Source organism: Diadema setosum, chromosome 1, assembly GCF_964275005.1.
Source record: "Diadema setosum chromosome 1, eeDiaSeto1, whole genome shotgun sequence".
Taxonomy (NCBI): Eukaryota; Metazoa; Echinodermata; class Echinoidea; order Diadematoida; family Diadematidae; genus Diadema; species Diadema setosum.
This window is the reverse complement of record NC_092685.1, coordinates 15,340,972-15,368,458: the sequence shown is the minus strand read 5'-3', so window position 1 is coordinate 15,368,458 and position 27,487 is coordinate 15,340,972. Positions and strand designations below refer to the sequence as shown.

General features: G+C 38.2%; 1 protein-coding gene across 1 annotated transcript in view; it reads right to left on the bottom strand.

The window, feature by feature from the left end:
* The window catches only part of LOC140237255 (neuronal acetylcholine receptor subunit alpha-10-like), a 159,087-nt gene that overhangs the window by 52,322 nt on the left and 79,278 nt on the right, over positions 1-27,487 (bottom strand). The gene's annotated exons all lie outside the window — the stretch shown is intronic.

The window sequence follows — 27,487 nt, the reverse complement described above, 5'->3', positions numbered from 1 at the left end:
CGGTATATTTCATCGTTATTGTGATGATGTTCATCGATTTATTGGATATCTGTATGTTCGAGGTTCGTTCCCTCGGGCTTATTATCAATGCTACGCGCTGTCTGAACTAATTCGAAGGGATGGTGTCTCCTTTGGGCGCTCCTCTATTCGTCCAATGAAGCCACAAGGACAGCCACAGTGAAGGTTTGTGGTGGGGGGGGGGGGGGGGGTGGAGCTAGGAGGTGGAGATGTGGGGCGGGGTTTGTGGGAAAGGGATTGCGGAAGAGTGCTAGGAATCCATGTTTGACTAAATCACGGCTTTCACTTTGGAGAATGTCACTTGTTCTGGTCACGTCTCTGAAGTAGACGACTGACCCATGAGTGTGATAAATATAAACCATAGGGGATTAACAATGACTTGTTTATCTCTTCTTTATGCATTCATGTTCAAGAAGGACTATATCAAAAACAATAAGCAACATTCAGATATCCCTATAGACTAAGAAATTGGACAAGAGGAAAATTACCGAGTGAATTGAATATGACAATACGAAAACAATCTTGCAAACAATGTGATCAGTTATATGAAATACATCACCGGTCTGTACTATTTTCTTCCACGTAAAAACTATATATTTTGTTTTGTCTACTTCTTACATGAAGTACGTGTAGAAACCAAGTTTATTTTTCGCTATTTCTTTCCTTTTTAAAACCGAAGCTGTGGTGCCAGAAAGGGATGTTCTATGTTATTCAAGGATACGTATACTCCAATTTCAATTTTCATTTTAATTAATCATATGTGCACTATTAGATCCTCTCTCTTTTTACACACTGTTCTAGTAATACACAATGCTGGTAGTTTATTATGTTTGCAAGAAAAGTGTGGCTGCCGTCCTAACATTTATAACCTCACTAAAGTGGTTGAATTGTGCCAATATTAGGATTATCGTTATAGAATGACATTGATTGCACTTTATCTTTAGATTTAAAAAAAAGTATACAAAACAAGCAAGAATATATTATAGGCTATACATTGTTGATGTATTATATACATGTTTTATTATGTTAATTTAGAATAATCTACGGTAAAAAAGAAAGAAAGAAAAATATTGCCCAGAGGTGATTTCTTAACAGTGCTATGCCACGAGATGAAATCAAGAGGCATAGCACTGTTGGGAAATCACCAAGGACACATTGACCTGAAAAGGAGCAGTCGATATTCGTGTTTGTTTGTTTGTTTGTTTGTTTGTTTTTTTTTCTGATACTGCATTCCATGTGATCAAGATATCTATGTACATATTTATATCAAAATGGAGTTGTAGTGATACCGGACAGAAAAATTACATAAACTGCAATTTCACAACGTGCAAATACACGCGCAGGATAGACAGACGTGCAACTTGAAAAAAAAAACACTAGCTGACTTCCGGGCAGTATAGCGAAAACTAGTGACTGCACCTTTAACCAATCAGAATCGAGGATTCATCAAATGAGGTATATAAAAATATTAGGTCAACATACACATCACATATATTAATACATGCATCAATACACGTGTGTATGTCTACTATTTGTCTATTAAATACAGCAAAACAAAAAAAAAATAACCTGTTTACAATGGCCACATGTCTATACAGGTATTTTGTTGTTTCATTCGTGTGACCGCTATAGCTAGGTTTCAGCAATCTCATAATATCATATGCATATAAATAACGTATTCATATGTACATCAGCATACATTTTATGTAATCACATCACTTCTATCAAACGGCAGAAATGGACTGATCAGAGACGCTTAAATTGCTCGATATTTTTTTCAAATTCAGGACAATTCACATTCCGCAGCCGCTGGGGACATTTTCCTTCCGTTCTTCTGTTCCTCTTTTTTTTTTTTTTTTGACTTGATGCCTATACTGCCACGACACATATTGGCTTTCACATCACCAATCAATATTAATGGCAATAATAGCTTAAATCTTATTGCAGACGAAATCTCGGCGGGGTCCGTAATTTGAAGTCAAGCTCCGAGTTACGTAGACTGTACTGCCAAGGTTTTAATAATAGCGGTCTACTTTAAATGTGATCTTGCAATCATTTCTCATTATGCCGATTGTTATTCCGTCAGGCACAATTTCCCCAAATTGCTCTGCCATAATCAGGTGTGGCACTTGTTTTTCGCACTCATTTGTCAGCCGGAAAAATCTGCACATAATTTAAGTAAACACTCACGATCCAAAGCCTTATGTACTTTTCATACAAAACTTTATTTGTAAAAATGCATAAAATTTTGACTTTATTATGCAAAACTCAATCTATTCCTTTTTTATTCACACAGACCGTTACAAGCATCCCCCGATAGCAAAAAACAGACACTTTAACCCATACATGATGACAAGTATTAATATTGGTCAAAGGTACTATTTACCATTATTGTTGTGCTTGTGAAATAAAAAAGAAAAAACAGGTACATGAATTCAGTAATTCAGTGCAATATGCTCATTCCTGTCACATTGTCACCTTGATGTTTTGTTTCTCGTGATCAAGGGTAAAATGAGGAACTTGAGAGGGAAAACTTTTCACGGCGCTTTCTCAGAGAGACACAAAGTCTTTAATGTTAGCTTGTCTGCCTGCGGAATTATTTTCTGTTACTAATGGATGGCATCGTCGTAGAAAAAGTATGTCAGATGTTCAATTCGTAAACATGGGCACTCTCTAGAGGTGACAAGCTTTGTCATTTTGTATGGATTGATTGCTGGAATGGATTGGATAACGACAGTGTTATTGGTGCGTTTAGTAACTGTCAAGCCGGCTCAATAACGCCCGAGCATTTTTTTTTTCGACAGAAACACGTCAACAGTTCAAACAATTTCTGGCCAGGTACACCTGCCATGATTGAACCTTGATGATGAAACGAAGTAAAATCTAAATTGCGAGTTGGCGCAGATTGCTCTTCCATTAGCTTCATTGTTTCCTAGCAAATAATTCAGAAGTATGAATTGCTCAAAAGAGACATTTAATGATACCGGGAGAGGATAACATAAAAGTAAACACTGTCATACCTAGCGGCCCCAAATGCCATTCGCATTTTGTACAAACAGTTTGCCAGTGCTTATAGGAGAGTAAATAATTAATAATAGATTAGAAGCCATACATGAGTGAACGAAGCGGGACTTTTTCAATTCGCATCCCAAGCATTTGCCAAAATCATGTTTTTTTTTCTTTTTTTTTAAAGAAGGCAACATGAACATACGTACACACACACACACACGCACACACAGACATACACACAAAAGCAATCACACTCAAATGGCGATCTCAGTGATGCAGTCATACATTTGATGTTCCTCATGATGCATGTAATTTATAATAGTAATAATAATAATAATACATACAATTTCTATAGCGCCGTTCTCCACTTTGATTAAATGCTCAATGCGCTTTACAATTGCACATCAAAGCAAACAGACTGAAAATACAAGTACATCATCGTAATAGAAGAAGATGAAGAAGCAGAAGAAAATACACGTTTTTGTCTAAAATATATTTCTTGAAAGAAAAATGAAGGTGACAGCATAGTTACAAAGACATATTACATAGGGAACCTTTATTTGACGTCTTTATAATTCCTACATGAGGAGCTTTCTGCAAAATATCTCTAAAATAAAAAAAAAAAAATCATTGGGTGGTATTATGAATGTTACCAATAAAAAAAAAATAATCCAAAATTCCAAAAGCTTATTGCTCTAAGATGTATTTTTTTTCTTCAAAAAATTGTGCAATATCAACCACGAAAATAAAAAATAAAGTAATCAAATAAAGATATCTATTTGTGATGATTGTGTAACTTCGTATGGTGGACATAATGCATTTTGAGTTATAAAAAGGTCCATGAAAATGTGCCTCTCAGACTTTTCATTACAAAAGTAGTATTTACTCGAACTGAAAATAATTGTTCTCCCTTAACAACAAAATTCACATTTAATGCCAATCAATGATAATAAGAGGTCTGGTGTTTGTGTATTTTTTTTTTTGCGTCATTTGGCATTAATGTCACACTTTCATATTGCCCAGCCACTTCAGCCATTGTCAAATTACCCTAATGCATAGGAAGTTGCTCTGTTGCTTGTGTTTCTGTGTGACAAAATTAAATAGCCCCTTAAAAGGCACATATATCACATATAATCTCTTCTGGAATAGTTTATTTCTAAAATCAACCATATTACAACAAATATCATTGTTTGGCTATTTCTAATACAAAATTAATAATTTTCGACCACTTAGAATAAAGTAAACGTTAAATGACATGAAACACAAGTATATCAAGACATGTCAGAGAAACAAACCGAATCAATATGTCATTGGCAAAGAAAAACAAAGTAAGAAACTAGAAAAAGCAAATCAACGCCGGCAAATACATAACCTTCTTTTTGGAGGTAATGACATGTTTCATTTCCAACTGATATCCTGTAATTGGAATATATCATTCTGCTTTTGAATCCTGCCATGTCAGCAACATCGCACCATAGGCATATAGCAAAGGTATTCTATCATGTATAACTTACACGTGAGATATACAAACAGGGCCCCAAATATAACCAGCAATGCAAGTTTAGATCCCCAACATTTCGCTGAAAACACTTCTGTTGGGTCTTTACGTTTTATCATCTACATCACCAATCCTATTCGGTGTCGTCGCTTTGTTCATGTTGGGCTGATACTGAAAGGCGGAAAGAAAGTGAGAGACGAGTAAAAGTTGGTAAAGAGAAAGAGGGAAAATTGAGAGAGAAGGTGAAAAGAGATGGGGAGAGCTAGGAAGAGAAAGGTGCAATCAATAGATATCGGCCTACAGGCGATTTGTAGCAGGTGAAACGAGAGATTGCTGTCGAAATACACCCAGTGTAATTCCAGTGTTCCATCGATCGGCGCACGAGATAGCGACATAATACACGTGCATAACCCAACGACAGTGTTCACATGGAACGAACGCTTGAAAAACTTGGACAATGAGTTTTTCAATGTATGTTTGTAGATGTCATATACAAATACTGCCATTGTAGAGAATGTACTATAGGGTGACAGCACCTGCTGACAGGCCTCTGATTGCGAAGGATACTCTTTGCAATAAACTTGATTTCTGTGTTTTGTGATTCATTGTGGAAACATGGTCTAAAAGTTTAGGTATCACGCCTTTTGAAGTAATATCATTTCAGGATATCCTCAATCATTTTGATCTACCAAGTAACATAAAGTGACACACAGGAGAAATGATAGAGAAAATGGGTGGCTTGGGTACAAGAAAGGTTAGAATCAGATATCAAATCAATAAAGGTTTGTAGAAAATGAAAGAAATACACTAAAAAATGACTCGATCAGAGCACACCCAACATCCTCAGACTTTTCTTACACTCTTTGCTGCAAACATTGGAAGTGTATGTAGCAGTTTCCATGTCAAGAATACGATTAAATCCTTATCTCCTCCCCCTGTTCCTCCTCCTCCTCCTCCTCCCTCTTCTTCCTCTTACAGCCGGATTTGTGCAGCTGAATCCCTCTTACAGACGATCTATCCTATGGTATATTAAAACGTTCATGTTGCGCTGACGCTCGATCGATAAGAATGCGCGGTTAGATCCTCTCTCGCCCGGAACTATTTCTGCAAAGCAGTGGTTGGTATTACTCCAGTGTCATCTACAGGGTATGACAATAAGACTACGTATAGTAGTCAAAGACACGTGCTCGAATAGAGAGAGAGAGAGGGAGAGATAGAGAGATGGAGGGAGACGCAGAGTGAAAGGAGGAAACGAGATAAAAGAAAGAAAGAGGGCGCGAGAAAGAGATTAAGTAGTGCACGCGATGCTTGGTTCTTCAGCTAATCCATGTTCCTTCGAGACACACTGTAGGTCTGTTTGTTGGTCTAAATATACCACTCTGTTTATATCTATACTTTCTGTCAGTCCGAGCGTCTGTCAATCTGTCTGTTCTATGTTCGTGTTTGGTTGCCCTTATCTATTGTCAGCTCTCAGGTTTTTTTCTTTTAAATTGATAACAGCATGTATATATTCGTTACTTTATGTCAGAATACTACTTCTCGTCGTTACAATCTGTACCACCTCAAGTACCCAATTTAACATCTTTCTTAAGATAAAAAATGATGCAGTTCACGTTTATCGTTGCTTAAACTCCTGCTTGGTTTATGAAAAACACAAGTGTTGAGAAGTTTTAATTTTCATCATGTTGTGAGCATCTTCTGATTAGATTTACATACAATTTCACCCTTAGTTATATTCAGTGATGGACATTATCCTAAGGGTCGTTCATTGAAAGTGCACTGAAAGTAAGAATGTAACGGCTCGAGATCGAGAGCAACTTTCAAGGTACAATGGGTTACTAAAGGACTTTAACTTTCATCGAATCGTTGCATTGGTCAGCGTTGCATTTGTAATAATACGAATAGTATAATGATAACCGATGGTTTCATTGGTCCAGGGTTGGCTCTTCACTCTTACCACTGTTCTTCCCGAGGGCCTTACCATTAGCATTACCCCAGCATCATCAGGTACTCATTGTAAAGGGTGCACGTCACGAGTTCGACAAACACGAATCATACAAGCCACGAGTCATACAGCCCACGAGTTATACAGCCCATGAGTTCAACACTAAGCAAACGAGGCCCACGAGATTAAGCCCCGCGTTATAATGTCGAACTCGTGGGCTGTTTTTATTTTGTGTCGAACTCATGGGCTGAATGACTCGTGGGTTGTTTGACCCATGGTCCTTTTTCAATGTAGAACTCGTGGGTGTCGGTCTCATGGGATGACCCCATTTTACACGTGGGTCAAAAAGGACGTCGTTAGTAGAAACCATCTTGTTCAAGAACGTTAGTCTTGGCATGGCTGGAACTCAGGACTTTCACGTCAAAAAGACAAGAATCTTATCTACTATACCACAGTGCCACCAGTTTAACTTATACATGACTGGAGTTCAAAAGACCACGGAAGGGAATAACTTTTGGCGTATCATCATCATCACATCTTAACTCACCTATGCAAACGTGTTGATGACCACTATAAGCATGTGGATCAGATAACTCTAGAAGTTTGACCTTGAGTGCCAGCTGGCGCCGCTCTCTTGCGAGATATCATAAGCTACATGGACCGAGTGATGCATACCTTCCGACGGGGAACTTGGGCCAATGACGTACGCGTCAGGGCAATTTTCTGCTTTGTACACATAGACCACTACATGAAATATATACATGCCAAATTTCGATTCAAACTTAAGTTTAGAAATGCACATGATGGAGATAGAGATAAATGTGTGATTTTAGAAAATGACGTCATAATGAGCTCATGAGACATGAATGCAGTAATATAAGTTTCAAGAACTAAGAGCTTTAAATTTTAGAGATAATCGGTACACATCATTTGTACAGAAAGAAAGAAATAACGATAAAGAAATAGTACAGAAACAGAAGATGATCCATGACTTTCCTTCCTGTTTGGAACATTAAATGGTGGCGGAAGGCATACTTTTCCCATAACAAGTAACCTCTTGAAATTATTTTGTAACGTTGCATCGCTTTAATTCGATTGACAGTCTTTGCAGAACAGAAAGAAAACTCTCTTGACGCATACTCGTGCAACGAATATAAAACAGAAACAACGACAACAAGAAATTGTATCAGGCAAAGTTCACCCTATTTGGGTTTCGCAAATGCACGTGACTAAACTGGCGGACACGTGGTAAAGAAATTGCTACATGAGCTTTCGTGGAGAGAGGCGTTCGGTGGCTGAGGATGGTGGGTGAGCTTGATCCGGCCGGAAGCTCACGAACTCAGGGTCTACGCCTTTCTCTCTGTCTGTAATCCGTGGAGTCACTTCGGTTTGCATCGTACAAATTCCTGCAATAACTTGTGGCTTCCAGTTCTTGCAAGTGTCGCATCATGGCATTCACATTTTTTAGAACAAAATTTGAGATCGGAATATTCCGGCTTCGTATTCGTCGTGACATACAGACACTGCCGTACGGAACATGAACGTTTCCTTTATGCCATGGTAAGAGACAATTAAAAACAAACGCATGTCGAAAATGATACTTTTCCTTGATCTCCGGACCTGTCGATAATTCGATATTGTTGAACTTTCATTGGACAGAAGATTCTTTAAAAAAAAAAAAGCAATCCATAAGAAAACAGAGAGAGAGAGAGAGAGAGAAGGGGGATATGTGTGTGTAAAGAAAAAAAAAAGAGAGACAAAGAAGAACAAAAACATCTTATATGAATGCACGCACATACTCCAAGATTGCGTCAAAGACATGTGGTTGCAGAATCCAAGCAGGGGCTTAGTTACATGTTTGTTCTTTCGCAAGCAGGAAAAAGAAGAGAGTAAATACGCAGGGTAACGTGAAGTCGACATGTTAGAAGAGGCTTTTCTAGGTTAACATAACTCACAATGACTGCCATGTAACGGCGAAAGACCCGAGTAAGACTATCATCTTCCTATTGCTGCGTCTACATGGGTTGAACATAATAGCCCTCTGCACACTGGATGGCCTCTTGTGCCGAGTGGACTTCAGGGTCATTTTTGCCCAAGGGAGAAAGGTCAAGAGGCGTGTGAACAGCTATGTAGACTCCTCTGGCGGAAGCCAAGCGTGGCACGCTGTAACGGTGATCAGAGCCATCCAGGCCAATATGAGGTGAATAACGATCCTATCAAAGCCAAGACGAGATGCTCATTGAAAAGAATCGTCTCTCCACCCACAAGCATGACAAGTATGATTCAATTTATTTGTAACATTTCAACAAAATAAGTAGATCAAAATAACTATGCTAGAAAAACAGCCAATTCTTCCTCATATAGTTGCTCTCTCCTTCCAGGCGCTTTGAATCATCACATACTTGCAGTACCAACCTTCTCGTGAATTTCGGTGAAATGAAGAAGGACTCATTTAGATCAAAATGCCGTATTCTCTCCCCCCCCCCCCCTGACTTGACACTCCAATAAGGCAGTGATTGTAAAGTAAGGATAAGCTCTTACTCCTTGTTTTAAATTTTCATGAGCGAACACATAAGAACCTTACAATTTCGTAGGAATGGGTGAGTTTTGCATTCTTGGACAAACACAGAGTATGACAAATGACCAGGCATTATAATGTCAAGATAGATTTTGTTTTGTCAGTTGTATCCTTGATGCACCACCTTGGACACGTTACGTCTGATAAGGAAGTTGCCGGATATGACTTTTAGGCATTTTCTCTATCTTGCCTCCTACTGTCTTAGATTCTACCACCGTGTTTCATGGATGATTGAAATGAATGTGATGTAGTATTTGGGTATTTTCCCGTCTACAAAATAGTTATCGATGGTTGTTGCTCTCGTTCGGGAAATGTCAACTGTCACTCATACCTGTAGCTTTCAAATCGACTTCACTGCATGGTTAGGGAGCAAACAATATTCTTACATCACGAAAGGCTAAATGATGTGTGCTGGCTAAAAGCATCCACTCCCTGTTGTTAAAGTCGAGACTTCACTAAACTGCTCTAGAACACTTGTTCATGTTGTGAGCGCTTCATCATTTCTTTTCGTGGTTCGTGGTTTTTAAAATGTGATTCATTATTTGCGTTTCGTGTGTGTGTGTGTGTGTGTGTGTATGTGTGTGTGTGTGTGTGTGTGTGTGTACAAGGAGAGTGATGGGCCATAACTCTCCCTAAAAAGATTCAAGAAAGGAATGTTTATGGAGTAGATTCAAAAGATTCCTGTGTAATGCTACTTCGCATATCAAATATTTTCTTGACTGCACACACGTACACACACAAATCTTTACAGCCAGAGTTGTTCCTCTTTGTTTTTAAAGATTTCGGCACAATTACAGATGACGCTTCTCATCGCTTGCAGGCATTTGTTCCCGTTTTCATTATCTTCTGAAAAGTATGACGCATCGACTTTCAATTCTTGCGGTCCGTAAAAATCATCTTTAAGACAGAAAGAGAGAGAAGGAGAGGGACAGAGATAGACAGGGAGAGCCTCTCACAGGCTGGCAGCTACCCAAAAAGTGTGGCGTCGCCTCTCTTCATTAACAAGTTCCTGCTTGAAACACGATCGATGTAGTTAATGTAGCACTTACTCACTACATCATCCCCGCCAATCAGTCCGGGGAGGCCCCCGCGCTGCGCACACGGTTGCGTGAAATTCAATTACCCTTCAGCTGTCGTAATAGTCACCTTATCATCTCTCAGTGTTGTCGTTCAATTTCAAGCTCGACTTTTTTGTTCGTTTTTCCTTTTTTTACTTTCTCTTTCTTTCCGCTCTGATTTTGGTAGACGTTCCTTATTATCCTTTGAATATATTACTACAATTGGTTGAATATGGATTGAGGTCTATCGCAATGTGATTTGTCAAAATATTAGTTGACCCAGACGTAGGCGACTCAGAATAAGGGAGTAATTGAACAGACTTGTCGACATTAGTACAAGAGAAAGGCAAACGGAAGGATTTTTAAACATGAATCCGTACCATTTTTTCCTCCTTCTTAAAATGCTGACATCGTGTCAATTAAGATGTAGAATGTGAATACATTTCACTATGTCAACAAAAGAAATTGTATTGGTCTTATCATTTTGAGCCCGTAAAAGGATTTTAGCAAGGGTTTCAAAGTTGGAAAAAAGGTGGACATTTCTGAGAAAGTAAAGCGACTTGGAAGTGCAGGTACAGTCAGGGGCATGACAGTACGCCGTTTGTTTGTTGCTTTTTGTTGTTGTGTGTTTTTTCTGGAGGGGTCAAAAATATATTAAACCTGGAAAAGGGATCTCTAGGAATGGAGCTCTTGTATTTTTGAAATTGAAATTCAACAACATTTTGCACACTTTTGGTGGAATGTTTCGAAAAGTTTTAATAAGAAAAAGTTAGGCAATACATTAGTTATTAGTTGTGATTGCAAATGAAAATGTGAAAGATTGTTGCCAGATTTTCCCATTTACCGATCTAGTTATTTTTAGACTTGAAAATCAACCACTGCAGATGTTTACTTTGGGTGGAATATTTGAAGTACATTAAGTTGCAAAATGACAAACAAGCTAATTTTATTTTCCTCATTAATGATCACATTAATTGAAAATGTAACATCGAGTGTATGAAGAAAAATGGGGCTTAAAAATTTCTGGGAAAAATCCCCCACCCCTCTGCGTACGACCATGGGAAAGGATATCTCTTTCAGAATAACGGTGAATTTTGTTCGGGGCGGTGTTAGAACCCCCGAATGTTATTCCTGAGCGTAGAACATACTGTTTCAGTATAAAATGAACACAAACGAAATAGATTCCAATTCTACAGAATGTCACATTTATATCCCATCCGACAATTAGAATTCGTTCCGATTGATTGAACTGAACTGTCGTTTGATTTTCATTTTTTTTTTGAAAGATACATTCTGATTGCGAAAATTTAGTCTCAAAGGGTGAAATAGCATGTCTGCTACACTAACGGCGACCATTCTATTTATCAATCAGCTCTGTTCATGATAGCGGGCAATTCCCATTGCTAACTAGATACTACCGCGCGAGAAACAGCGCATAACTTCAATCTTGTGAAGATATGAAAACAGTAGGCCTAATAGTGATGATGCTAAATAAGATGGCTAATTAAATAACTAAATCAGATTTAATTAACAAACAAGTATATGATGTGAGTAAAGGAGGTATAAATCAATGTTTCTATTGGCTAAACTGATAAACGATTTTATAATTATATATTCAAAAACAAGATTTTTCTTGCGTATATGTCTAAGTGTGTAAAAAGGTGAAATAGCATGTCTGCTACACTGACGGTGACCATTCTATTTATCAATCAACTCTGTTCATTCCTGTCAATTCCTATTGCTTACTAAAAACTACCGAGTGAGAAACATATAACTTTGTATAACTTCAATCTTGAGAAGATATGAAAACAGTAGGCCTAATTCATGATGATGCTTTTAAAATAAGATGGCTAATTAAATAATTAGATTAGATTTATTGAACGAACGGATGTATAAGTTCATCTCAGTAAAGGAGATATAAATCAATGTTTATATCGGATAAACTGATTATAATGATTTTAAAATGCATATATATATATATATATATATATATATATTCCAAACATGGGGCGTTTTTTGCATATATGTGTAGGTGTGTATCCATGAATATATAAACAGGTATGCAGGGAGAAATTTAAATCACCATAGCTCTATATCATACTGCCTGCTGTTATGTCTATCTATACAGTGTTTTCACATCAGCGGTAGATTGAAATTTATGTGTCCGATAGGTTCTGCTCCCAAATGAATTTGACACACAGTACAATAGACCACAGTTCAGTCGGGCAAGGCTGGCATATCGAATCTAGTACACTCAGAATGACGTATAACGGCTGGATGGAGGAACAGATGAATTCTTCCATGTGCATACTTGTATTTTGCAACGCATAGATGTCTTTCAACTGCCACCTGCGTCTTTTCTTCTGAAAGAATTTTTTTAAAACCCTATTTTGTGCCTTCGGACAGGACTTTGGTTGGCACGATTTGAAAAGCTTTAACTCTTATACACATTTATACACACGAAACACAGGATAGAATACTTGTACACACACACACACACACACACACACACATATATATATATATATATATATATATATATATATATATATATATACATATATATCCGTTAGGTATATATCCGTCGGGAATGTTGAGGATTGATGAAGAGTGCTCAGTGCTGGTTTTGCAGCATATTAGGCGTAGGTATTGATACGATTATATATATATATATATATATATATATATATATATATATATATATTATACATGTATTACTATATATATTCATGTAGTTGCATGAGATACTTTGCTGAATTTTGAGAAGGCATAACTAAGCATGGTCTCTGACTTTACACCCATCTCAAGTCTGAGAAAAGAGGGTAACTTAATCTCACCTCTATATTACTACTTTGCATGTGAATGTCACGAATGTAGACCAAGAATGGAGATAACCGTTATGAATGCACTGTGCCTCCTGACATTTATCCCGTGGAGAGCGCCTACATTGTATAATCGAATGTTAGTGCTACACGGTTACATCAGGTACCTGACGAGAAAGCCTTCCGTTGTTTAATCCTTTATAGAAATTCGTCAATGCTTGCAGAAAAGAGCAATAGCACAAAATAACAGATGCTTCCTACATATGGGGTCAGTTCAGAGTCACCTTCATTTCTTCCCCATTGTTTACTTTACATTTTTTCGCTGTTAGACACATTTTTATTTGTTTTTGTTTTTTATTCTTCCAAGCGATCGTGACTTTTACTCCCTTTAGCCGGAATCGTTCGCAATTTTGCAAGGCAGGTGACACAAATATTTGATAGGTCTCCATGCATGCAGACCAAATCGCTCTAGGCAAATAATAGGTACGAGTGGCAAACACACCTTTCGGTACGATCGTAGGGATGAGAACATCCCGGATGAGAATGCCGCGCCTAGTGCGCCTGTCCTCTTAACTGCTGTTTTCCACCTTGCAAGATTGTCTGTGTGGGTGTGCGGGTGTGTGAGGGGAGGGGATGGGGGCACAAAAGCATTGAGGGAAGGAGCAAAGCAAAGCGCAGAGCGGCAAGACCTACGATATGTTTGAATTGAGTCCCATGGGAGCTACGCTTGCATGTCTTGCCGAATCCGGGATGAAATCCATGTTGGTTTGGACTCATCCGCTCAGTGATTCGAGCAAGGACCTTCGCAGTTCACATGAATACGGCATAAGCGAAGGTACTAAACGATTTCATTGTAATCTTCCAATATTATCTTCTTCATGGCGACATTTTATTTTTCTTTTTAGTTTAATTTTGTTTTATAAGAAAGATATCTTATTACCAAATGCGCATGATGACGAATATTTTTCACGCCAAAGATAGTACGAAAAGAACAGTGACTCTAAAGTACAATGTTACCACCCTGAAAACAGTTGCTGATCGATTTTCAATGTCATCAATGACGCCTATAATTGTGTTACTGTTATTGATAATAATATATCATTCTTATCATTGTTACTGTCATGTACATACCATAGCGTTAACAACATACAAAGACAGTGATGATGAATAACAAGAACGATACAACACAGTAAAACGCTGAACAATAGGGGATAATACCAAAAATCGCACTTCCTGAAGACACAATTACTTCTGAGACAAGGTTTCACATAGAGATTTCTAAGAGCTACGTAGTCTTCAAAAGGCATCACCAGATATATCTAATACGTCGAAGTACCCAGTAGAAAAAAGATTATGGTTCATAAACTTGAATGAATTCCGCATAACTCTGTGGTCCTTTTTTAAATTGCTTGGAAAGTTCCCGCCAGCTGCAGTTCAGACTATACAGCAATTTCTGTTTAGCCCCGACTCTCAGCTAGCATTCTCCAAGCTACAAACTTACTTAAATCACATGCTGTGGCATTACAATTTTACGGGAGGCACTTTTGGTTTCTGGCGAAGTCTATTAGGAAGTGCCGTGTTGAAGTAAACCAAATATTTTGAGGAAGAAGACGTAACGCAGACGACAAAGTCTACAAGACGTTGAGGGACAAGACAGACGTGCGCGTCTATATGCGGACGTGCTTGGCATACTTACATTAAGGGATTACATGGGCATTGCCTGTGATTTAATTGGGCAGCCGTCCGAAATGCGCTTTAGTCCCGAGATAGACTTGGGTGATTATATGTGATCGTTTGCAGGTTGTAGGGACTAGTTCTGCATTTTATAGACCTAACTTACTACGAAGGAAAAGAAACAGAACATGGACAAATCGGTCATACTTCATTACTAGTCATCATGTCGTTATATGCGAAGTAATGCGCTCTGATCTTCCAACTTACCTAACTATAAACTTCTACACTTGCATGTCTTGGACGTACTTTCAAAAATCATATTGGATTTAATCGTATTTAGTTGGTAGTATTTGTGAGAACACGTACATTTATTCGCGATTATCAAATATATTTCTATGATTATAACAGTACAATCGTTAATCGAATGCTTTGATTTTTTTTCTTCTCTTAATTGAAAACGTATAGTTCTTCCACTCGTGAACCGAACATTCTGACAAAAATGTGTATGTTGTATTCATGCTGTCGTAATGTGTGAAGGAAAATGTCTCACAGCATCTTGAAATAACTTTACCAAACATGTTTTTAAAACAAAAATGTGTAAGAAACAATTCATTGTTTATTTCATTCGTCACTAACTTCTCCAAATATGTTGCCATATCCAAGAAGTGTAGGGAAAGTTAGACTAATTGATTTGCCATCACAGACCAGGCGCCGAAGCCGATTGAATCGGAATATCTTGTCTCTTGTTTCAATGAAGATTTATATGAACTGTGAGCCCATTTGGGACGAAATGAACAATATACACAGTTGTGTTTACTCTTCGAAAATGATGGCAGGCGCTGATAGGAAGAAATATCAGGAATGCATCGTCGTTATTAATGAGCGCACATGCCTCTAACTCCCCAATGAATTCAAATTTATAACAATTGCCCGAAAAGAATGAGGACCCTCACAAATTCTACATATCGTCTGCCGCCTGGCACTGGAAGCTGTAATGAAAAATGGAATGCAAAACTCTAGACTCGTTTACAGACGATGTACGCGTTGACAGAGAAGGCTCTGATTGCAAGCTTGGCACACGTGATACGATTTTTCCATTTTTTTTTCAGGTGTGCGTTATTAGTGTGTGTGCTTGTTTTTTTTTTTTTTTTTTGGGGGGGGGGGGTACTCTGGCCAAAAACGGGGTTAGGGTGTTTATATTAACGATAACACTCATGGTTCCGTCCATGGGCTCTCTTGAACCGATACATATTAACACATAAACGACGCTTCCAAAATAAATGAAAAATGAAAAATACTGTATGAGATCTCAAGAAGTAGAAAAGTCAGAACGAGAAACCACACACACACACACACACACACACACACACACACAACAGAGTTGGCAGCGTGGTAACGCCTAACATTTTTAGGCTCACAGGGTCTCGAAATCGGGATCTAATGGTTGTACAGCTTACACGATACTGACAGAACGGCATTCACTTCTTTTACCATTATCCTCGCCCACCTCCCAGCAGACACGCACAAACGCAGGCAATTATGGAAGCTGATGATGAACGAATGAAACTGACCGCCTGTAATTGCTACGTTGTCAGAAAGAGAATCAGTACAAATCAGGAACGTCTTGCCATACGAAAAGAAGGCGAAGCAGAAAAGAAGGGGCGGGGGGGGGGGAGGAGGCAACACTCTCTTCAATGAAACTGTCTTAACGAACCTTTGGAATAACGAACCACTTTTCATCCTCTAAATTACAAACCTTCGGAATGACGAAACTTTGGAATAACATCACAAATGTCCGGAGTAACAAACCCCTTTTCATTTTCTGATTGACGAACATCTATAGGACTGGGTACACGGAATTTGTGTGTTTCGGAATAACAAACCTTCACAATAACGAACATCACTGTATTTTCATGCTACGGCTATCAAAAGAATTACAAATACACATATCATACACAATCCCCAATCCTACCACAAAAAAGGGAACCGTGATCTGAAGACATTTAACATTCTGCAAACTGTACAGAAAGCGTGCTGTTGCGCCGCTGAAATAACTGCGAGATAACTATACGATAGTAAAGAGTTACAAGAGATGTCATGCACATTATCTATGAATAATGGACAACCTCTTGAAAGTGCAGCCGGCTTTGCTAGTACATGACAGCGAGAGTCTTTTCCAGATGTGCATGTAATGCTCAATAGATATTTCACCCTTGCAGGGATAGTGCTGTGGAGAAAGTGCGTGCGGTACATGTGTCACCACTTTTGGCGCTTTAACGCAGGGCAATATATCAACAATAATGCACATTAATGTTGAGTTAAAAAGTGTAACAGCAGTTTTTATTGCACTCATGACGAGAAATAATTCCAAGGAAACCATGTGAATGATGTTCATTTCTCCTTATCATTCCTTGAGTTGTAATGCCATGTGTTCTTTGGTCTTGGTACAAGATTGTGTCGTTTATGTGTGCTTTTTTGCATAACCAACGGTGTGTGTATGTATGTAACAACTTTTTATTGTTCATCGAGTGTACACGTCTTACAAACTTCTCTTTTCAGTAAGTCACTCTTTTTCATTGCTATACATTTACTTTCTTATCATCATCGTTAAGTATGCATTGTTTCTCTCATTATATTCACATGATACATTTCAAATTATATTTTATGACCTGCTAAAACATATGATTTGTCAAATTTTTGTGAAATTCTTAACGGAGTCAGTCACATTTTAGACCCTAGATATTAAAAACTAAAAAAATATTAGTAAACAATTGTGTGTTCTTGATGTTTTTGACTAGGACTGAAAAATGTAGGCCCCTACCAAGGAGGGCCGTGGGGTTTGTTTATCATTCCCTTATGTAAACGACGAACAAAACAAAGCGCAGACGAGAAAGAAAGAATAATAGTTGTTTCAGTTGCTCAGAAGGCTTTCAGCATTTTCCTCGTTTCTGATTGGATTATCTAATAATATACCAGGAAACGAAGACATGGTCCAGGAGCTTTTCGAACTCAACTACCCAAGTAGCGTACTCCTGCGTCCAAGCTGCTCTTGCATGATATATTGTTCTCCTGAAATTATTCCGACGATCTTTCTGCAAGAGGTCATTATGAGCAGTGCACAATGCAACACAAATTATCCAATGGAACCTTTACCATGTTTAACCCGTTGAGGTTGATTTTGCCACAACAATCATTTCCCATAGACGCCTACCCGAGTATACTCGGGACTAGTCTTCAACGGGATAAGATATGGAGGAGACTCCAAGGGATGGATATTGAGGCATCTCTTTGAGGTGCGATTAACTCTTACGTTCTAAAGGCAACATGTTTGTATGTAATATCAAGGGCATCTCGAAGTTATTAGTTCCGCAAGGGTTTAGTAATCAAAAGGGTGATGTGAAAACTAATTGCCACCATGCTCTAGGTGTATAAACGAAGAAACGTGGTATGCTTCTGCTGGTTTTACAATGGTTTCCTGCTATAGATGTAGTTGTGCTTTTTTTTTCAAGCTGCTCTTGGGAACATTACCATTATTTGCTGGGGGTCTTCTTTCGAAACGGTGTTTTGAAGAGAAACGGTGTTTTAAAGACCGTTCTTCAAAACAGAACAAAAATCAAATGAATTTCTTGTATATGATAAAATGATGAACATTAACGACAGTGATCATTTCTGTGATGGTAATTCCACAGCAGATCAATTTTCACCCATTTCCCCACTTCTCTCTTTATATGTCCATATCCTGTGCCTTGAAATCGAATTCCTTCTACAAGTCAGGCCGTCGATCATATAAACGCCTTCTACCCGTCTGGATTCACAGGGATCAAAACTCGATAACTTTTCTTGGATGGAGCTATTCCATACCCCACCCCGTCGAAGCGGAGATTATTCAAATCAAATTAAGTATAAGATTTTTTGGAGGTGTTACATTTCATTACCAGAATTCTAGATTTGTATCACATCTTCTCAGGTGATTTTTTTCCATATTTTTTACGATTTCTCTCTTTTTTTTTAAACAAATAAGACATGGGTTGTGCGTGCAATTGAAAGTTGTGTTCTGTTACACCTACTAATCACTCATCAACCGGGGATGACTTTTTTTTTCACTGCTTTGTTCTGAATACATTTATCCCCCCCCCCTCTCTCTCTCTCTCTTTGTTGTAAAGAATGGTTTAACTGGCCGATCATATGACTGATTGTCGATGAGGAGAGATAGAACAGACAGCATCTTCTTCAAGACCGACAATTACTTGATCTTAGTTTATGATTCCCAGTGGATATACCTTGTCTCAATTAAAAGGAGCTATGAAATCTGGAATGCATGTTTCATAAATCATACAACATTTCAAATCACATTTGATGGAATATTTCAATGGTTGGATGTCTGAAAAATGGTTGAAGATCTATCAATTGGTGTAAGTTGTGATTCATCCAGGTAACGATCAATAAAGGAACAACATTAAATCAATTCATCTGGACTTACTGTTTTAATTCCGAGAATTCTCGGAATTAAAACAGTATAAGTCCAGATGAATTGATTTAATGTTGTTCCTTTATTGAAGATCTATGTTTACGCGGTATTCTCTCGCATCACGAGCAGAACGCCACGAAATGTCTGAAGCAGTTAGCACGCGCATTTTGCGCCATCCTTGATTTCGCTGCAGCTAAAGTGCGTGTATAGTTGGAAGACGATACTATGCCCGCAGACATCGCATGAAGGGGCACGGACAGTCCGCTGTGAAAACAAGTGCAGAATGTGTAAGTTGATCGTGTTCGATCCAGCTAAAATGTCTTCCCGTGTTATTTTGGGGCTAAACGCTGAGAACAGGAGCTGACATAAAAGGCAGGCAAGAGGGATCGGGTGAGATTTTTAGGCTCACTATCAGGAATGACATTTGCTGACATCCCGAAAACTGGAAAAAAAAAAATCCTTGTCGTAACAGGCGTCGGTTTACGGTCGCTGCTTGTAGGGCCCCTTGTTGCAAATCGACTTTTCTAGTGTCCAGCGTCCACAGTCATGGGTGCCAAAACTTCAGGAGAGTGTGTCTGTTACAGGCAAAGCGGCGAGTGACTTCATTTGATGAAAGGAGAGACCATGGGCTGCCTTGAACCCAGACTTTGACGCAAGAGCAATGTAGCATACATTCCGCCGCAAGCAAGATCTAACCACTGTTTCGTACGAAGCACATGAAATTTAGCGGTTTGTTTTCGCAGTCTGTTTTTGTTGCACTAGACGCATTCTCTTGCGGCGTTTCCAATGTGGTTAAGCGGCAATATCAACTTAATTCCATGTTGTAGAGATACACGGCAGGCAACAAATAAGGCTTACAAAGCATTTTCTAAGAAATTTTCTTTCATTTCTCTCTTTGTAAGAGGTTGTGCCATAATTGTTTTTTTTAGCCTTTGTAGGCACAGCAACAACAGAAAAAGTGGAAAATAATTTTACGTGCAACAAAATGAAATGGAAGTCTCACCTCTTCGAGGGCCTGTCTTGCATAGAAGCATTAACTCTTATTTTGTTTGAAAAGGTATGAGAGAGCAAGAGATATTACGGGAAGGATGCAAATGAGGCAGTCTGACACCCTTGTGCAGGAGATGAAAGACATACCAACAACGAGTGAACGGACACGGACGGTCGCACATTAACAGATTTGTTGAGCTGCGGATCACGGGCGTGTCACGCGTGTTTTACGACGTAAGAGCAGCTGCTCCTGACAAATAAAGCTTTCGTGGTTGTTGTTTTATTTTTAGCTCCTTCTAACAAGAAAAAACATCAGGGTAAAATAAAGTTCAGAAATTCAGCCCACAGAGTCAAAATTTACTCTTAGAAGACACCCAGAGGATTGTGATAACACGTGGTCACGGTCATTCGTCACTACAAGACGGTTGCATTGCGCTGCTATTGGGAAACTTTTTACTGCGCACCTTCCTTCTTAAAGGGACTATGCAGTAAAAATGCATGTTGACTTGTATGGATTCATGATACCTTAATCATCACATATGTGACACAAAGGATATATAAATGTGTGTGATATCTTATAATAACCTTTCTACTATTTTTTCTTCAGATTACTTGGATACACACACACAGGTACCCACACAAGTACACACACACACACACACACACACACAAACACACGCACAAAGCCTTCAAAAGCAAGATTCTGTCAATGAAATCATCTGTCTTTAAGTGTATAGTATGTAGGTACCACTATGATTAACAAAAGACATTGGAATGCATCCTCCCACAGACTGAGCATAACTTGCATGTTTTACAGCAATGTCTTTTGCTAATCATTAAGTATGGAAACATGCAAGTTATGCTCAATCTTGGGAAAGTTTCATTCCATTGTCTTTCGTTAATCGTATAAGTACCTTGGCACTAAGGACTGTCGACAGATGATGTCACTGACAGAATATTGGTTAGTCAGGTTTTTGTGGGCGTATCCAAATAATCTAAAGGAAGATAGTAGAAATACTATCAAAGGATATATAAGGCGCGTATTTAGATATACATTTAGCTACGGAAATGATGTTGAGGGTATTATGAATCTAAACAAGTCAACATGCATTTGCGTTGCATAGTTCATTTAATGCTCGTAAATGATTAATGTTTGCGTCATACCCAGAACAACTGAATTCAAAGCAATGTATATCTTATGAATCTTTGAATAAACCTATAGATTCACTTGCAACTAAGATAATGTTACTACCCAACAACAACAACAACAACAACAACAACAGCAGCAGCAACAACAAAAGTATCAAGAGAGAAGGGAACAAGCGGGAGAGAGAGGACGAGTGAGTGAGTGAGTGAGTGGATGGGGAAGAGGGAGAAAAAGAGAGAGGTAATAATGAGTAAATATCATTTTATACTGATTTCTCTGCAATTCATTACAGATACTTGAATCAGATTGTGCACAGTGACATTGGGGGCGCCTGCTGGGAAATTTGTGTGTGTATTCACTTTGGGAGTTGTGGGCATGTCGAAGAGTTTGTAGAAAGGCAGAAAACAAGGCATTCCGTCCATCTAAACACTCTGAATATCTGGGCCACTTTATTGATTTGTGAGGAGACTGAACCGAAAAAAAAGGCTGTTCATCTAATCATTGAGCTCGGTCTACGCGCACTGAATACTGGTATTCCCACTGAAGCTAAAACTGTTTTCGAACCATGACCCCTCACGTGCATTAGCGGCCTTCTAACATTAAAACGTTCCGTGACTTTCCCCACACTTTTCGACTTTTATTATCGGAAAATTGTCTGCTGTCCAAGAACATATTTGAAATTGGGTGAAAATAGACCGACGCGTCTCCGACCGATGGCCGGCGCAATGGGGCAGAATACCAAATTAGACAGACGGCGCGGCCACAATTGCCACTGGCAATTCAGAGCAAGTAGGCAAGGACTTCGCCTTGAGGTATATATATATATATATATGGCGAGTGTGTTTCACGATAGCAAGAAGAGCAACGAACTCAAAGTGCGCCAGTCCTTTTAATGTTTGATTATGTGGAAAACAATGATACTCTGTTGTTCTGAAAAATCAAATGCTGTATTTTCCGGGAATACTCTCCTAGTGCTTGTCATGGCCACCCTATAAATGGGTAGGCCTATCATTTTAGCAAGATACAGAAATATGAAAGTGATAATTGGCACAGTGTTTATGTGCCGAAATAATATTCACGTGTAACCAGCAGGCTCTTCTATCTGAAGAGTGATCTTATGTACCATATTATTGTGTTAACGCGATTTGTAAATTTCTTTTGCTTTTAGTTATGGTGACTCTAGAATTGCAGTCTGATTAAGCATTAAAGGTGTTATGACATACATGTGCATTTTGATTTGTGTTGATTCATGATACCCTCATCATCACCTTTGCGGTGAAACGAATATCTAGAAACATTCTATATATTTTCAAATAATTTTTCTTCTATTTTTCTTTAGATTACTTGAATACGCCCCCCCCCCCCCAAAAAAAAAAATGATTCTGGTTGTGACCTCATCTGCCAATCATTTCTAAAGTACTGATATGTTTAACAAAAGACATTGGAATGCACCTTCCCCTCGACTCCGCATAATTTGCTTGTTTCTGTGATATTAACGTGACTAACAAAAGACATGGCGAGGGAACATGTACGTTATGCTCGGTCTCGGGAGGGTGCATTCCAATGTCTTTTGTTAATCATATGACATTAGTACTTTAGCAATGATTGACAGATGAGGTCACAACCAGAATCTTGGTTCTGAAGGTTGTTTTGTGGGCGTATCCAAGTAATCTGAAGAAAAATAGAAGAAACATTTAATATCTAAAAACATATGAAATGTTTCTAGATACATGTATTCGTTTCACCGCAAAAGTGATGTTGAGGGTATCATGAATCTACACAAATCAACATACATTTGCATGTCATGAAACCTTTAAGTCCTTGTCCACGGCAATGCAGCTTTTCAGCGAGGATTTGTGCACAAGAGGTTTCACATTAATTTTGTAAGTATATTTCTCCTCGGATATACTTTTGCAAAACATCTTGCAAGAACATTTTGTTCGATAATCTGCTTTAACGATTGGAATGTCAAGCACCTCTGCACACAATGACTTAAAAGAGAAAACAAATTATGACCATCAACGTAGGGTATCGAGGCTATTTTAATAATTGATGACACATGTCAGATGTATTAGCAAACGCCATGGTCGTTGATGATGCTTATTACTGTGAGTCGACAACATTCTAGCGATGGTCGCACTGCTACATTAAATGTAAATATCAAGATGTCTCAAACTTTATGAGTTCAATATCCATGAAATCTACATGTTCTCCCCCCCCCCACTTTGCCTTTCCTTCTCTCTACATCCTGTCACATCTATACTCCATCAAGGAGTGGGCTAGATAACAGCAGACATACCAAAGTCAATTATGATTTCTCTTGACTACAGTCTCAGGAGAAAACGTAACATGTTAAGATGTTTGTATAGAATAATGTGATGGAATAATGCAACCACACGAGAAAGAGAAGACCAGGATATAAGACAAGGCTGAAACTTACATGTCACAAATTAATGTAGAAGTAGTCCATCATACATACTTATTGAATCTCATGCTTCCGCATGGATGTCATGTTTCTTCTTGGACTATATTCTTCTTCTTCGAAATGTAATACTGTATTCTGTTATCTTATTATTCAAGGGATTTTTTCAAGGATTTTCAAATTTCAAATGATTATATTTCTCCGACAAATTTAATGTTAGCCCTTCAATTACGATGCTACTAGGACGACACAATTCGAATATACTAGGAATATATATATATATCATTATGTTAATATATACATTAAATATTTAATGTATATATGTGTTTATTTGCGTGTACGTGTGTGTTGTGTATGTACACACAAACAAGTGCGAGTATATCAACGTGTAGACAAATCTTTGTGAGGGTTGGGGTGAATTTTCCTTCTCTTCAATTACGAACAAGCTAAATTCTTTTACACAATCAGAAAATAATCTCTGTGAAAAACAAGAGGAAGATTTGCTTTCATTCGCTTCAATAGTGCATAAAAAGACACATAGAATTATTCTTGATCTCACCCCCTCCCTTAACGATCCCCCTTCAAAAAACAAAACAAAACAAAACAAAACAAAACAAAACAAAACAAAACAAAACTTTAGGAAGACAAAAATTAGACCTTGATAATAGAATCTACATTACGTGGGTTAACCTGATACTCCTCAAGAGACTGTAATTTCTAATATGAGTCAAAATGTGGAAAGCATTTTGTTAAGACGTTCCAAAAGTGTGATTTTTTTTTTTTTTTTTTATGGATCACGAGGTAAACAACAGTTTAGTAAAAAACAACCACAACAATGTCAGTTACATCTATGGGACAACCATTCACGTTTTTCATAATTTTCCACGAATTTTGATACTGCATAACTTGAATGAATGCTAATCAAAATTCACCCACCAACGCTTGAGGGTATCCAACCACGGAACAGTCATGCGCAAGTTAAACACACCGAGGACGTGTCAGTGTCTTCCAACGTATTCCTTGGGGCTAATTATCTTTGCGCATGAAAGCGCGGAGGAAGCAATTAGCATCTCAATTTGTTATATCACTCGTGGCCAGCCTGAGATAGTGGGCTTGGTTCAACATTTACACCGACCGCAACAACGAGACAAACATGCTAACTCGGGAGTCGTTCGGAATGAATAAAAAAAGTTCTCTTTTTACTCTGTTGTCCTGAAAATGTTCAGTCATCGGTGGGGACTGGAATACGGATGATGCCATGATGCACAAACTAAACCGGCTTACCGGTTAATCAACCTTCGCGGCATCCTCGCGAATATTGGGAATGCCCGCGGTATTACCCTACTCAATCATTTTTTTTTTCACCAGTGTATAGTAGGCTGGTTCACACCAGAATCTTTACTTTTGAAATATTGAGGGCAGGTGATGCCTACACTACGTGTCCTTTAGTGACAAACGCACAGACAAACACTGTGAATCAAGTTTCCCCATGTACGCCATCTTCACTTTTTTTATGGTTTAACACATACTACAAGATAAGGGAACCAATCAAATTTTTTAAGCATCCACAGTTTTAGAGTATTTCGAGTATCAGCGTCGTATGTGTTTCTTCCAAGAGGCATTACAGGTGTGATTTTTATTTTATTTTTGTTTGTTTGTTTGTTTGTTTGTTTGGTTTTTTTTTTTTGGGGGGGGGGGAGGGCAAGCGTTCTAATTTGTGGAGTAAATCTTATGTTGTCACGGACGACTATGGTCTACGTACCATATGCGCTGTGTCACCACCAATGTATGCAGAGAGCTTCTATCTAAACATACGCCTACCTCTAATGGACAACTTTCTTAAATAAAAGTCCAATGTTTAAGAACACCTTGTCAATCTTTATTACTAACGTTATAAGTAGACTCTCTCTTTCGCACTGAAAGCACTGAAACCTTGCTTTAATCAAGGAATCAATGTCTTCAAAGACGGTATTCTGTGCTTGGTTTATACTCATCACAAAAGGATCCAAGTCTGAAAAAGAGAATGATGCTATGACGTAGACTTACGCATCTTCCCCTCCCCCCCCCCCCCCATCTCCCAGTCCGCTTCTCACATTTCAGTGAAACGTAAGACCATGCGTTTGAATAACAGGCTGGAAAGAAATTTAGCTCCGTGCTATCTAACCGAGACAAAAAACATACCTGCGTGCCGGCTGAGCTCCGAATTGGGCAAACACGACAGGTTATTATTATTTTACAGAGGGGAAATGAATAGGCGAATGACTTCAAAGCAGCCGGGACCGGGGCGAGATGCGGAGATCAGGTTTGGTAAGAAATACCGAATATATTGGTCCTATCGGATGGATTCGGGCACAAGGGAAAACTCATCGTGGCGCCTCCTGTCCAAATAGATATAGTTCTCTTTCTATCTCCCCCTCCCTCCCTCTCTCTCTCTCTTTCTCTCTCCCTCTCATACTGTCTTTCTCTCTTTTTTACTCTCCGTCTCTATCTCTCTCTTTCCCCTTTATACATTTTAAGTCGCTCTTCCTCCCTTCGTATCTAATTCTTGCTTTGCTGTGTCGTGGGTGCCATTTCAATATAAAGACAGCGTAGAGAAATGTGGTATCATCATACGTCTATACATATTGTGCACACACACACGTACACACACACATCCACAAGCACATTAGCCAACTAAAAACACAGCAGCACCTGGAACCGCTTAACGTAATCCATCTGCATCCACTCATAAATTACAATGTATTGTGATTATGTCATAATGATCCTATAATTATATGAAATAATGATGAACATTAATCAGTTATGTGTGTGTGTGTGTGTGTGTGTGTGTGTGTCTATGTTAGTGTTAATCATGCAGTCTAAAGTGGAGTCATTGTCTTTGAAGGTCGTTTGTTACTTTCATAAAATGAATAGTTACAATCTTTTTAGTCATGCTCCTTAAATGAATACGTCAGCTGCATGTATCTCTACACATTTTTTTTTTTCGTACATACACTCGGCAAAAAAGAAAGAAAGAAAGAAAATAAACACTTTTTCCAGGTAATATTTTTCATAGAAGATTTTGATGGAAATCATTGTATTATATACCATATTAAAGATTATTTAATTGGCTATCAATCTAGTAGGTTCATGTAGAGGGAAACTTAACGCATGAGTGAACACATTCATTTTTGTTCTCCAAGACAGAAAAGTAAAAATTGCAAAAATTGACATATTTAAATTCATTTGCAACTGCCTTCCAAGATAGCAATGATAACAAAAGACCGATTTAACGCAATGAGAGACATGAATGAAATAGCATAAGTTTCCGTTCCCTCGTTTCTCTTTATATTCAAAAACAAAAACATAGTAGGGAAACTGAAGGTGGAACATAAGAATTTTCTATCAATTCAAACTTTAAATGACATAGGGAGTAAGCCGCAAAGGTAATAAAATGCATAAAACAAATTTAGGAACCAAATATTATTTCTGATTTTCTTACTTTGGAGTAACGTTTCAAATTTAACCTCCTTTGTTACCATTACTTTTACTCTAATGTCTTTTGACTAATAGGATTTGACAGAAGATTTTTCAATTTCTTCCATTATCTTTTGTTTTTCTTTATCTTTGGAGGGTTACAGAGACATAATAGAGATCATAGGTTGAGTTTTGCAAATCAATTTGCATTTTTATTGTGTTGAATTTGTCTTTTGTTCTCATTGTTATATGGAAGAGCATAAAATACACGCTTGAATAACAACTTATCCATTTTTGCAATTTTTACTTTTGTGCCTTGGAAGGGAAAAACGAATGTGTTCACTCATACGTAAAATTTCCCTTTTTATTGACCTACTGGGCTTATAGCCAATTAAATTACCT